This window comes from Amblyomma americanum, chromosome 6, assembly GCF_052857255.1.
Source record: "Amblyomma americanum isolate KBUSLIRL-KWMA chromosome 6, ASM5285725v1, whole genome shotgun sequence".
Lineage (NCBI taxonomy): Eukaryota > Metazoa > Arthropoda > Arachnida > Ixodida > Ixodidae > Amblyomma > Amblyomma americanum.
In genome coordinates, this window is record NC_135502.1 from 187,112,345 (window position 1) to 187,127,807 (window position 15,463).

The 15,463-nt window shown below is 42.0% G+C and overlaps 1 protein-coding gene and 1 long non-coding RNA gene across 2 annotated transcripts in view; both read right to left on the reverse strand.

Moving 5' to 3' along the window:
- Positions 1-15,463, reverse strand: part of LOC144095628 (uncharacterized) — a 216,689-nt gene that overhangs the window by 153,673 nt on the left and 47,553 nt on the right. The window lies entirely within an intron of this gene.
- Positions 1,547-5,839, reverse strand: LOC144094213 (uncharacterized). The gene is made up of 3 exons (XR_013306483.1): positions 5,740-5,839; positions 5,343-5,498; positions 1,547-1,620 (listed from the first exon to the last, which is right to left on the reverse strand). It is a non-coding gene; the product is annotated as an uncharacterized LOC144094213 (long non-coding RNA).

Here is a 15,463-nt window from a genome sequence, read left to right on the forward strand (position 1 = left end):
AGTACTAAATGCACAACTTAGCGAGCAAGGAACATTGGTAACATCTGAAAAAGGTGGGAGACGCTTGCCAAATTTGTGGTCCATTCAATTTGTTATAGGCAAGACAAGACGAAGCGAAAGTCCCGCACTCAGTTTATATCCAGTTCTCGGGCATGCCCGTTGCGGCAGATTATGACGCTTTTTATTATGACACAAACTTGGAATACGGCCCCAGGAAGCACACTTCCCCAAAACCGCATGTTTTCACTCATAGCTTCCATTATCTCAGCATGTGCAAGAAAATGTACTAATATCTGATGTCAGTGAAAATGCAGTCACACGTACCGGAAGCAGCTCACTAAGGCATTCCAATATCTCTGCAGTGTGCCTCACAAGGAACGGATGCTCAAGTTTCAAAAAAGGGCTCTTGGCAGAAATTTAACCAAAGGCCGTTGCCATGTGAACCTTTTCAAAATGATGACCCAGAAAGACGAAGTGTCCTCATGTGTCTGATGCAAAAGAAGGATGAAGGCATGAGTCTTTCTGCTTTTTGAACAGCTGTGATAAGTTTTTTACTGGTACTGCTTGGTGCAGCTTCATTCTCCTTGACATTTTGTGAAATAATTATATATCTGCGAAAGATCTCGCTCGCAAACATTTTGGCACTAATGGAGAAGCAAAAAGACCCATGTCCTAGGCCTTTTTTTGTGACACTAAAGGAAGGCATGCCTTTTAGAGTCATTGATTACGAAGAGGTCCATGTGGCAACAAACTTTGAGAGAATTCCTTCAAGGGCTCTTTGTTCTCATGAGGTGCCCTGTATATATATCACAACACCTCAGTGAGCTGTTACCAGCCCTGTGAGTTCACAGTCACTTGACATCAAGGGTATGTACTTTTCCTCGCCACATGCAGCAATGATGTATATGTCAAGAGAAAGCATAAAAGATTTCTAAGTGCAATTCCAATTGCTTGCGGAGGAAAGTACAAGAGTGGCCATGCTCAGCTGTTACCTTTGCTTCTTGCTCGAGTTCTACAGTGAGTACTACGTAATGACAGGTGTCTGCATCAACTCATATTTAACACCCGTCCTGTGTGACCTCCATCTTGCACTACATGACAGGCAACTTTATAACACCCTTCATGCAAAGAGTGTCATCAGGGTCGGTGTGTTCTGTCAGTTTCCTGGTCCTGTGGTTTGTGCTGTGTTTTCTACTCTTAAATTATTTACTGCCTTCATTCTCCACTCCATGAAGCCTGAATGTGCTACACTGGGCTGCTCCACGCGTCGTGGAGCAGCCCAGTGGCCATTTTTTTTTCATACGTCGGAGGCACTCAGCTCGAAAGCCATGCTTACTATATTCAGCAGACAAGGGTACATGTGAGACACATCATTAATAACTAATTCTCACAGTGGTATCTGGTGCAAGAATATCTAAATACCACTCAATTTTGCTTAAGTTTTCAGATACACTCTTAGATTAAAAACATAATTTGGCTACATTAGCAGAAGCACAGCACCAAAGTACTCACCAGTTACATGAAGCACTGTACGCAAGTTTTCGTGCCATCATGAATACAGCACACTGTCCACGTCTTCATAATGCCATGTCACTCCAGCACTTCGGTAGCAAAATTTTCCTTTAAAAAAAAGTAATTTTGTTTATGTTAGACTGGTCATATTTAATTTTACTATATACTATGTACATCTCATTGTACTGCCCCAGACTAAAAAATACCAATGATCACGCTTTGAATTATGTCATATGTGATCACCAAATTATGTGATCACCATTATGTGATCACCAATATGTTCTTAGAAATTCTGATTGAAATAAATCTGACAAAATATTATTTCAGAAAATGTGGCACAAGGAAGAAGGACGCTAGCTAGATAACCTGGACGAATGTTTTCAGTTGCATGCAGCCACCGGCACCATTGCACACAAAATGTACAATAAAGTGGGTTTTACCTTTCCGAATAGAATTTAATGCTGCAAACATTTAAGTAAAAAAATTTCAACCTTCCATTCCGCATAAAGGAAAGAAAATTCCTCTCGTTTTTTCACAAGCCTCTGCAAGTACACAATTCAGTGAATTCAGCACGAGACAGGGAAGAGAAAATAAACAAAACAGGCACTGACTCGCAACTGAAGTTTATTGAAGTGAACAGAGAGTATACAGAAAAGCCACACGCCACAAACTACACAATTACACATAAGCTACATCACAACATAAGTAAAAGATTGCCTTTAACATTCCTCTCATCTAGACAGTCCAACCCGCTGCATGTTAACGCTATGGGCAGCACACTCACACATTCGTCACCGAGTCATAAGATGTGTCTAGCCTCGATAATTTTCTGGTTAATCTGCTGTGAACGTAGTGCCAAAATGCGTGTTGCCGAAAGGAATGGCTAGCAGCCTTCACATCCCTTGTAATATGCAGATAAGTTACAACCCCTACCAATATCCAAATACCTCTCATGCTCCTGTAGTCTTACATTGATACACATTCCAGTTTCACCAACATAAACCCAACCACATGATAATGGTATGCAATGCATGCAATGGTTGCAAGGCACATATATGTTGCCACGTTTCACTCGACACATGTGCTTTCCCTAAGGAAATTCACAAAATTATTAATTTTACAGATTGTAGACAACTTATTAGGGGCCGAACACACCATTTTTAAGTCATACCTTCTGGCCACAGTTTTCAAATTTTGCAACAATTTATGTATGTACAGTAACACAGTCAGTCTTTTGGCATCTCACTGGCTGGCCCCAGCCTGATCATGCCAGTCCCTGCGAAGGGGTTTCAGCTTTTAACATGCTAAAGGGAAGAATGGCACAGCATCAAGTAACGAGGAAAGCAGGACAGCACACCCACGCACAAGTGCCAACCCTGGAGCAGGTACAATTCCAAGAGCGCGTGCTTGAAATTCAGCGTTGACAGTCAAGGAAACGAGGAAACACGGATTTGAACGCTAAAGATTGAACGAGCCCGATCCTTGGCTGCCAACGCTGAATGTCAAGTACATGCTCTTAGATTCTGCATCCGCTCCAAGGATGGCACTTGTGCGTCGGTGTGCTCTCCTGTTGTCCTAGTTACTTGATGCTGCGCCATTCTTATCTTTAGCATGTCAGACCAACTTGCCCAATCTTATATGCTCAGCTTTAACAATTTATCACACGCTTCTGCAATAGCATGGTTGGGAAATCATGCTTTCATTAGCCTTAAAATCTTCTCTTGGAAACCAGTTGTCACGCTGTAAAAGCATGGCTTCACCAATACCGAGCCTAGACTTGACGACGCAATGCCATCTTTCACTAGCTTAGAATCGTTCGATTAACAGTCAAGTAGCTGCTTAACACTCCTGGGTGAATATCGCTAGCACAAATGGCGTGTGCAGAACATCAATGTAAGGTTCAGAAACCGCAGCTCTTTTTTTTTGGGACATTTTCTCCAAGGTAAACTTAAGAGAAAGGCCTTGCTCCTTAAACAAGTTCACAATATGTACAGGTCCCACACTATCACAACCTTTGTAAAAGACCAGAAAATCATAGACGTAGTGAAAGATTTCCCCCAGCCCATGCAATTTATTGGCAATCATTCCTTCCACCCTGCTTAAGAGAATATTGCTTAGCACAAGGGCAACCTTCGAATCGATACATTTAGCAGACTTTTGAACTTATGCCGCACTGCCATACTCCACAAATATGCTCTTCACTTCAAATAAAAGGAGGCAAGTGCCAAAAAAGACTTATGTTACACACCCGTTCCTAAACACGAACTCATCGTTGTGCTCCGATATACACATTCATAAGCTTTTCACAAGATCTTCATACGGGATAGAATAAAATAGTTCTACATCGACACTAATCACAAGAAAATCCGCTGGATTGTCATTCTTAAGATACTCAACCACACTGCGAATTGAGTACAAGAAATAGATCTTCAAGATGCGAAGTAGACGGATGCTTTTGCAAATAACCAGAGATAATTTTGCATGAATCCTTTTCTGAAATTTATCTGAAGAGCATGTTATTGAATAGAATTTATTTGAAGAGCATGTTTGTAGAGTAGCGCAGTGCGGTATGTGTTCTAAAGTCTCGAATATGTAGTGGTTCAAAGGTTGACCTTGTGCTAAGCAATATTTTCTTAAGTAGGGTGGATAGAATAATTGTCCAGAATGTGCATGGGCTGGGGGAAAAATCTTTTGCTATGTCGATGATTTTCTGGTCTTTTATAAAGGTTGTGATAGTTCGGGACCTGTACATCTTCTCAAGTTGTTTAAGGAGCAAGGCCTTTATCTCAAGTTTACCTTGGAGCAAATGTCCCAAGAAAAAGAGCTGTGGTTTCTGGACCTTACCTTGATGTTCAGCACACTTCATGTGTGCTGGCGAGTGTTAAGCTGCTACCTGGCTACATGTCGACCATTCCAAGCTAGTGAAAGGTAGCATTGCACTTTCTAGCGCGGGCTCAGAATTGATGAAATTATGCTTTCACAGCATGACGACTAGTTTCCAAGAGCAGATTTTAAGGTTAACGAACACAGGATTTCCAAACCTTGTTACTGCAAGAGCATATGATAAATTGTTAAAGAAGCTGAGACAGTTTTGCGGTGACCGGCACAATCAGGCTGGGGCAGCCAGCGAGATGCCAAAAGACCAGTTGTGTTACCGTATGTACATAAATTGTCGCACAATTTGAAAAATGTGGCCAGAAGGTATGATGTAAAAGTGGCTTTCTCGGCACCTAATACGTTGTCTAAAGCATGAAAAATTTTAAGAATAATTCTGTGAATGTGGCTCGAGAAAAGTACTCGTGTAGAGTGAAATGTATATGTACCTTGTAAAATGAATGTGGTATCAAATATTATTATCTTGTAGTCTGGTTTACGTAGGTGCAACTGGAAGGTGTATGAATGTAAGACTACAGGAACACAAGAGGGTAGGGGCTTGGCTAGGTGGTTGGGGTAACTCTGCTGTACACTGCACGGGATGTGAAGTCTGCTACCCTTTCCTCTTGGCAACACGCATTTTGGCAGTAAATTCAGAGAGATTAAATGGGAGATTATCGAGGCTAGACACATCTTATGACTCCGTGAAGAATGTGTGTTTTGTCTATCGTGTTAACACACAATGAGTTGGACAACCTCGATCAGGGAAATGTTGAGGGCGATTTTTGACTCATGTTGTCCTGTATGCTTATCTGTAACTAGATGGTTTATGGTATTGCTTGGCTTTTTATATATTCCCTGTTCACGCCAATAAACTTTAGTCGCGAGTCAGCACCTGTCTTGTCTCCTTTCTCATCCCTGTCTTTCGCACTGGTGGATTCACCGCAATGGCTCACCTCTGCAGAAATCCAAGGCATGACATTTTCCTCTTCACACTCGTGGTTCAGCACATAATACGGCAAAGGCTTTTCAATTCCAAGGAAAATTCATGGCTCCATTGAACACTGCCTCCTGCTTACAAGACACAGAGCAGCAATCATTGTAGATTCTACCTGTGACACAAAGAGCAAAGTTTTAGTTTGAGTGGACTAAACTAGGAAAGCAGCACATATATCTATAGCCAAATAACTGAACTGAAAGAAATAGAGGGTAGTGTAATAGTGAACACACTGATGTATTGCAAGTGAGATATATGCATAATATATTGCAATATCCAACACTGCTACCATTGCCTTAGCCAACTACTTCATAAATAATAATAAATGCAGTATCACAAAAATACTGATAACGTACTATTAGTGTTAATAGTAGCAGTGCAGGTTCCATGAACAAAAAAGGGCCCAGTGCTGACTGTCGTTCCCACAGCAGCCTTGTGACCAATGGCCGGTGTAAAGGAAAGAGGAGGAATGACTGAAAAGAGAAAGAGCCAGGGAGAAGGAAAATAGGTATAGAAGGGCTTAGGATATCATAGGCAAATAAGGTTGTTTAGACAGTGAGCACAAAATAAACATTACCACACAAGTAAAGACATACAAGACCAAACATATATATCATTGTGCAGAGTGGCAAACTTATGCCATTTAGCCCAAAATATGTTTTCAATAAAGTGATTATAATTATTCAGAGAACAACTGACCGAGTGAAACCATAACAGGGATGAACAAGGAAGTTGTTAATATTCTGGCAGAAATTAAAAGAAGAAAATGGATCTGGCCAGGGCATACAATGCAGAGAATGAATCACCAATGGTATCTTAGGGCAACAGAATGAATTTGATGGATTTTAATGGCACAAGGGCATCTGTGGCCAAAGAGTGCCTTAGCACAAGTTAATTTCGTCTACTCAAGGTGAAATCAGAGACCCATTTCCCAAGCATTTCATTCCAGATAAGCTGAGCACCACGCCAGGAAACAGCTTGTGCATTGTATTGCAACAAAATGAATTTCACCCTAAGGAAAATATAGCAGGAGATAGCTGATTATAAGCTCACTAGATAAGTTTAGGTGATTTCTGATAGTGTGGCATGTAGCTGGTGCAAGACACAGATAATTAAACTGGAAAAGGCCATTGTCCTGAGGTGAATATAAACTAAGCAATGAGGATTATGAAATTCGCTACACTAGAGCTGTTAGGAATCAGGTCAAGTTCCATGCTTCGAGATGATGCAAGTTTGCTCCGTGAAAAAAAATCATAAGTTCACCCAAGAATTGGTATCTTGGCGGTATCAGGCTGCAGGTGCACATGAATTAATCCTGCCTCAGAGAAGAGCTACATAGAGCACAAAACATTTTAGGCCAGTCCTGCACTGACAGCTGTTAATAACTATTTTAAAACTGTTTTTCATTGCACAAACAATAATACCGAGTTTGTGTTGGTCATGTGATTATGTTACTGAGGCTCTCCTAAAAATTCTAGCCAGAGCTAAAATACAAGCTGTCTCAACTAAGTTTTTATATCAACAATGAGAACATAAACACATGCAGATTATTCAAGTAGAAGTTTTATTCTTCATGACGTGCCCTACAAATTTTAAATTATACTGAAAAGTAATAGAGTGGAGTGCTTGTGCCAAAAATACTAAACCTCAACAACAAAGAGAACAAAAGATAAAGGCAACAACATATTGCCCAAAATTTAAATGTTTGACAGAACAAATATGAAAAGAAAACCTCTCCACAACTGGAAAAAAACAGCGTGATACCGAGCACACATTTGAAAATTGTTTCATCCAAATCCCCAGTCTGGTGCTCCAGCACTCTTCAGCCAGCATGTCATGAAATGTACCATAGTTCTGGTAGCTGTAAAGAGTATACAGCTGATCCGGCATTTTGATATGTGAACAGTATCCTCAATGACCACCAGGCTGAATACTTTCAAGAGGCTGTTCTAGTAACAAGACTGCAGTGAAACACTTAGCAAGTTATGCTGGCGTAATAATGCAAACCGTCAATCTGAGAGTTCGCTACCACGCAACTCTGTAGTAACTCCTAAAGTGTTGCAATCGAATGAAAAAAGGACTGCCTATTATATAAACAAAAGTCAAGAGGCTGCAATGCAAGGCCACGACAGAAGTGCTGCAATACAGCAATAGCGATACAATGTACACTTTAAGCAACACAATGAAACATGATATTTTATCCTTAATTATCAGAATTTAAACATTTGTTTTCCTTGCTCTCTTGCAAAATTGAGTTTAGATCGTGAAAGCGCTCAAAAAGACAAGGATACAGAAAGAGATTTCCACACAGTGCGCTTACTTCCAGTGTCTTTTTGAGCACATCCACTATCTAAACATGGTAACCCAACTAGTCTAAACGCTGTCGTTATTCCAAAATTAAGCCTTTCACAAAGTGGGAGCCCTTTTCCCCATGCAAGGTACACCATAACTAATCCAACACTTTTCTCATGACATGTTTTCTCTGAAAATAAACACTGAAGATTTTGCAATAGTACTTGTCTTTTCGATTCTACGAATGTATCGTGCAAGTGTTCAATGAAATGACCATCTGTCCATCTTGATCATTGCTCAAAATCAGAGTATAATGCACCATGAAGGGCAGGCTGTGCTTGATTTTTATGTTTTCCTAACGAAGCATGTACGTGCAACCCTTCTGCTGGCTTGCATGCAGCAGGTTTGTCTAGCTAGGCGAACTGTGGTTTTGCTATAAAGATGAAATGGTACTTTGGAAGTGAATGGCTTTCTAAAATGCATTTAACATACATACCGGGGCTTTAACAGCACCTGGTGTAAGCAACATCAGTGTGGGGACCGCAGGAGTGGCCTAGTGGTCCGAGCATCTGCCTTGCAAGCAGGAGGTGCGGAGTTCGATCCCCAGTGCCACCGGGTAACCAGCGGTGATACAATGGGTCGTTTCAATGGCCAGTTTAAAACTTGAAATAACCATGCTGCAATATATACAAAAAATGATTTGTGTGCTCTCTCTTACATAACATAGTTAATCATATCATAGTGTTGGTAGTACACAAAATGCTTGTGTGGAACATATACATGTACTGTTTTTGTTCACATCTTACCTGCTATGTGCTGTTATGGCATGTTATGTGCTGGGAAAGCAACAGTTAGTGAGCAATGTTGTGTTGCAGCCTTTCTTCTGGTGGAATCTGAATCATGTGAGGTGCAGCTGAAAGAAATTGTTTCATACATAAGTATATTTCATGTAACACAACAAAAAGTGCACAGCCCCATCATGAGTTGTGGTTTAAACTAACAGCGAGCTTTTTACTACTCTATTTAACATATGATGCAAGTCAGTGATGCTGGAGGCACAAAACTAAATACTGTGAGGTAACAAGAGCTAATATGGACAATCATGCCTTTAAGAGATATTGTCAATATGTATTTTCCTGAATGAACTAAAGTTATCCTTAGAAGCATTCAGAGGAAGATAATTTTGCTAAATGCCTTTTGCCAGAATAGGCCTTTTATGAACCAGTTGCAAATGAAAAGAATAACTTTAAGACCATGCTATGCATGCTCTAACGCCAAAGTAGTTGCATACAAGCAGTATACTATGCCCCTAGTTTTATGGTGGGCCTGTACTGCACAATTTTCATGCAAGGTAGTGGAAAGTATGTGCCATGAAGCAGACCTCTCCTTGCTGAAACTGGCAAATAAGTACTGCGTGTTTAAGGCAGGAAAGAAGTTACATAGTTCCTTCTGCAGGTTTTGAACTTCAGGTTAGTTATTTGAAAAATAACAATCCCTGAACTGCAATGATTGAAGTTTTTAGCAAATAACATTTCCATTGTAACAGTGGAAACGCTCTTTTATTTGAGGAACGACTTTTCAAAAGCCTGCGTTTCATGGTGGCTGTCAAGTAGCCCTGATAAAGAGAAACCAGTCACGACACACAACCAAGCCCCCGTAGCATATTTTCAACTATACCCTCATGATATAGCTTTAAAGTAAGTGTTAAGCAATACAAATACAAATCCCTTGATTTCCTTCATGATTTATCACTGGTGTATACATACAAAGACAACCGTACAAGATGTAGAGTGCATGGTACAGAGAGAGTAGGCAGATGGTTTCTTGACACTCAAAAAGTGAACAAGGGAAGGAAAAATCTCAGGGTGCTTGCCGTTTCGACAAGACAACTTGTTTTCGTCTGGGGTCAACATATAGAGAGGAAACTTAGAATCAAGTACTGGGTTGTCAACTCTTAGTGCGAACACGCGAGCACATGGCTGTGCTGTTTGGGCCACTGTGTCTGACATTGCCACACATCGAAGTGTAACATGACACGAAGCACCACATCCAGGTGCATCTCCTCTTGCGCCATTTTGCAGCGATGAGTGGCTGCGCTGCACACAGTGGACCTCTAAAGAGTGCGGCCATGCGCTCACTTGTTTGCACTAAATGTGGCCAGCTCTGTACATTCCGGAATTGGCATAATTATTTGAAAAGGCCTTGCACATGGTCAGAGGTTTCCCAACCCATAATTTCCCCCTCCTTTCCTGCTTTCTTTAATTTATCGTTACACTTTAACCTTACGCCCTGCACCTCCTGACATCACTTCTCGGAACCTTGGCTGCCATACTCCTCCCCCTCCCCCTTCTTTTTGCCTTTTCTCCGAACCTGCCCTCATTTTCTCTTTTTCCATCAAATTATTTTGCCCCCCCCCCCCCTGGTATTTTATTCTGCCATGCTGCTTAATTCCTTTATCCTAGTTTTTCAGGAAAAGGCAGCCAGCCATACCAAGCCACCTGTTGCGGCTGGACATAAAGCCAATCAAGCCCACTACCCACACTCCATACCCCGAGATTCGTTTCTACTGAATTGGGCTTTTTTGTTTTCACAGTTTTGCAGGTCAGCCGGTTAATCTTCTTTAGCAGCTATCATGCCTGGTCAAGGTTCACGCTCCCCATCGTAACGCCCTTCCCATATCGCACCCTCGTCCCACACACCAGGCCTTTCGCCTCGAAGTGAAAACCTTATTTAAACCCCACCAATGATGAACACTTTGCCAGACAAAGACAAGTCCTCTTGTCGAAACGTCGGCAAGCACCCTGAGGCTTTTCCCTTCCTTATTCAGTTTGTGAGATACCAGGGACAGGTGTTCAAGCAGCCATACCACACTAATACCCCTGTCACACGGGCACTGCAAAGGCCTTTGAGAATCATATCCAAAGGCGTAAGGAGTGCAACTACCCGGTACAAATGTTGCGCCTTTGTCGCTAAGGGCCTTGGAGGCGAAGGCGCTCAACCGAGACCTTCGGAGCCCGAAGACGCGGCATTCGAGAAGCTGTGATCGCAGTATCATCCAAAGTCAAAAAGTAAAAGCAATAAAAAAAATAGATAAGCTAATAATGTTTGAAAACATTTTTTTCAAATACGAAAGGTGTGTCTGGCTTTGGTTTTTGTACGGGTGTTTATGTTTTATGTTCAAATTTCAAGACAGTGAAAGTGTTGCGGCAACACCGAGCGCCCATGGTGGCCAAGGCAATACACGTACAAAACCTGCTCCTGCTGATGAAAGTAGCTGTTGCAGTACTTTTTAGGAAGCAATGAGAATAAAAAAATTGTCAAAGCTCTACGAATGAACAGAATACACCACTTCAATTTTAGAACACTCACTTCAGCCACCTCGAGTATAGCAGCGGGTGCTAAGCCTGAACGACTTTCACCTTTGGGCTGCACCGTGTAGCATCGCTGCTCCTTTAAGCTTTCGCTCCTTTGGTGAAAAATGGTGCCTTTGCTGGAAAGGCCTTCGAGGAATGCCATGTGACAGGGGTATAAAGCACATTTTTTACTGACACGAAAGACTCAGTGCCTTTAGTTCTGACAACATTCTGAATCATGCTTTGGTGGCTTAGCATATCAAAATACTGGACGTGACAAAATCAGCTAATTAGTGAGGGCTATTATTTGCTATAGGTAAAATTATATTTCTCCTAAAATAATGAAAAGAAACCACCAGCACTGACATCAATGTACAATTTGGCTGTAACATACTGACATGACAATATAGTTACACGTAAATTCCCTTTTCGCACTTCAAAACTGCATGCATTATTTCTAGAAAGTGCGAGAACAGAAGCTCATACATAGTGCCAAAGAAAAGAGTGCATAATAGTACCACTTATGAGGTGTTTATCGGCAACTGCAATGAGCAAGGTTATGTTAATAGCAATCCAGAGTTATTATGTGTCTTACGAGCGCATGCACTTGGGAGGGGATAGCAGCTGTGGACGCAGCTGTCCATCGCAGTTTTGAGTCTGTCGAGATAACACATGGGGTAAGGTATTCCCTGTTTTGCTGCCGAAGGCAAAACCATCATCGAGTGGAGTTGCCTTGCTATTCACTGTCAATATCTCCTGCTCAAAGTAAAGGAAACTAGGGCATAAAACATACAGCATTTCATATTATGCTTTGGCCAAATGCAGTGAGAATGAAACAGTCTAGAGACTTGTCTTATGACGTTTGCACTCTACTTTGCACCAGAGGAAAATAAATTTATGTACAGTTGACCTACTGCTTGCCACAGTCCTAGAAGAAATGAATCCAGGTCTCAGAAATTCTAACGAGAGAATACTGATGCTGCATGTGCATTTCTCTGAACTGTTTTGAAATATGCAGAAGTTACCATTTTTTTTTACTACCTGATTACATACTGTAATCTTTGCAAGGAATATGAGGTTAACGGACTGGGAAAAAATGTCAGGAATGGTACCTTTGGTACTGGACACTTGGACAAACAAATGACCCACTGGGCGTCCCCAGGAGCTCTGCTACCAGGCACCCCTAGCAAGAGTAGTCAATTTTCCAGATCCAAAGGAGCCATGCGAATGATTGCCGAAAAGTCAAGTTTAAGGACAGCAGATGCATGAACACAAAACAGTTTTCCAACTTTGTTTCAGTGTGATAAATGGTTTCAAATCTCTAGACTATATCTGGTAGTACACAAATTATCAGAACACCATCTCCCGCTCAGAATCATCTCAAAACACATTCGACACGCAGTACCAACATGGACAGTTCGTGCTTAATTGAATCCAAAAGTTTACGCTGATCGTCCAATATTACTCTAAATAGAGACAGAAAGCGCATGCACGTTGTACTGATGTTATCGTGAACATAACATGCGACGAGACGCAGGGTTACAATACAAACAAAAAACCGCTTTCAAAATTTGAGAACAAAAGGCTCACCTTCTCACAAGTTCGCCAAACCGGAGACGTTGCCGAGTGGCTGCCGCCAAAGTCACTCGCAATGCACAGAAACAATAAAAATGCAGTGCCGCTGACTTTCCTTGAGCAATTCCAGTCTATTGAACTTCCAACTGTTCGCACCGACTACCTCTGCAAGCATGTCTAAATGTTAGCGGCGCAGCCACGCCATTTGCAATTTACGGAGCTACACGGGAAATTCATAGCGCCATTCGCGTATTCGCGCTCAAGCTCACGTCGCTGATGTCGCAAAGGCGCACAACGGCAAAAACATATAAGATGTATTTAATTTTACGGTAGCTTTTTTAGCTGACAACCTGAATCGTTTGATATATTGTTTTTTTTCTTTTCGTTGCATGAACGTTATTACCACCAGCGGCAGCGCAGCTTGGCCATGGCTAGCCATGGCGAAGTCGAAGCGCTAGCCGAGCCCGCAGTCGGAAACATGTGCGCAGTTAGCGCAGTGTGGAGTTGAATGAACAGACGCTATGGAATGGGTTTTTGTTCTTCCGTGTTCGCTGCGTGCTTCCTGCGCGTTGTGTGTCTTTAGTATGTGTGTGGCCGGAACGCAGCATTGGAGTGTACATACAACAGCTGGCTGTCCCGTGCGGCATCGGTGCGTAGTAAAACGATCATGCAGAATGTGCGTTACAATGCCAGTGGCCCTGCACGAAAGAGGAGACTTGAAGCCGACGGAAAAACTGCTCTTCCTCGTGGGACTGCAAGAATCTGGCGAGTAACAGTCGACGCGCGTTTCGGTGGATGATTCCGTTTACCACGCCAAAAAAATTCAGCACTGGCCAACAGCAATGATGAACTGCTGCTGCATCATCACCTGTGTGATGTTTGTGACAAGCTTGTTGGATGTGAACGTGGCCATGAATGGTATTCGCCGAGCAGTGACCCTCAGGGCGTGGCACCAGTGGATACCTGAAGACGATTACTGTTTGCCCGCGCCCTGGCGCCTCGAATTCAACCAAATGCTTTGGCGTTAATTATTTATATCTGAATTTCACACGTAGTTGGACTCGCAAATATTACAGCGTACAAACGTACCTTCGGAAGAGCACCCTTTTTCATTTTTTAGGGAGGGGGTGGGGGAATTACCGTCTGCTCAAATTTAATGTCACTAATTTTTGAGCTTATTTTCTAAACAGGTGCCGTGGTGGCACTGTAAGCAATGCATTTACTGGGCAGAAGTTTATTTTATGTTGTGTTGGCACAAGGTTAATGATTGTCATTGTACTGTGGTGCCATGTTCAAACAAAACACATAATTGTACACTCTCTTTGAAGAATGTCTAATGAGGTAATAAATTACTGAGCAGCGAGTATGCACTGTGGTAAATGCGACGAACATTACTGAATTACTTCACACTTGTCATGTTCTGTTGTCGTTAGAGATTACGTATGCCTTGGTGTCTGCTGCTTTCCAGTGTAGGGGTCGAGAGGCATGTCGAGCTCCACTTAGCAGCTTTTTTTCCTTCCACTCTCTACTGGCCAACGTGGTAAAATAAACTCAACATAATGCGTGATTGCTCAGACCTAGATTAGACTACCATTTCACTTATTTACTCTCAGGGCCAATTGGCATCGAAGAGAGGAGAGCGACTAACATAAATACATGTGTAGGCAGATTAATTAAAATGATTATACACAGCAGACTTGAAGACATTGGATGCAGTGGTGGACATGACGAAGGCAGAGAAGATGTGACAGCTGGAAACGTAGAAAAGTGGAGATCTGCGTGAGTTTGTACGCGACTTAAGGTGAACGCTAGCAAAAAATTAAGAAGGCGCAGAAGACTGAGGCCAGAGTTAAAACTGTAGTTTAACAGAGGAAAGCACCTCCTAGCAAGCCAAAATGTGCACATGCAAGCAGTTATGTGAACACAGGACATAGAAAATGAAACTCCTTCTTGGACAGAACGAAAGCTAAGGCACATTGCTTATTGTGATGTTGCTTAAAAAGTTGGTGTCTAGTTGTTGCCCTTCATATCTGGTCCTTCCACACCCAGCAACTTAAATGCCATCAAAAAGGAGCATCTCCAATCACTCTAATTACATGGGAGGTACACATCGCCAGATGTCAGAGGCTTGGCGTCTCATCTTGCAGACTAGCTAGTTTGGCAGATTTAAACTTTACCGCATGTAAGAGGCATGCGGTAGCCTTGAAGGGGAGTATTTCATAAGTGTTACAGCATATTGTACAGTCTGGCATGCTTCATTATTTACATCACAGTAATATGCTAGCACAGGCTGGAAAGTTTGAAAGTGAACAGAAAAAAACAATGTTCATGCCATATCTTAGCCACATTCTTAGTATTGTATAAAAAGTGCAAATAAGGAATTCCTCATTTTTTGTCAGCTTTTCCTTTCTGTGCATTGATTTTTTGCAAGTTAGCAGGGTTCTACAGTCTTGTGTGCCTATCGGCTGGCCCCTTGTTTGTCAAAGGTACCGAGTACACAATGGGTCGGGTCAGTGGAAGCTAAGTAAACGATATATAGAAAATTCGTGCTTTCAGAGTATTTCCAGAAAAAACTGCTATTATTTCCTACTCAAGATGGGGGAACAGCATCGATGGTGCACATCCTCCTTGTCACTGCAGCAATTATGGCTGCTCGCTGCTTTTTGGTGACGTTTCATTTATCTGCAGGAAGAGCAGGCATGAATGGGCGGCAATAGGTACCTACTAAATTAAACATTGCATTGAGCAATATGTTGTTGTGTCGGTGCTTTTGTTATCCATGAAGGAGTTGGTGTTTTTGATTATTGGTTGTGTAGCAAAGATGTAACTGCTACATTGCACTGCATTCACAGATTTGTTT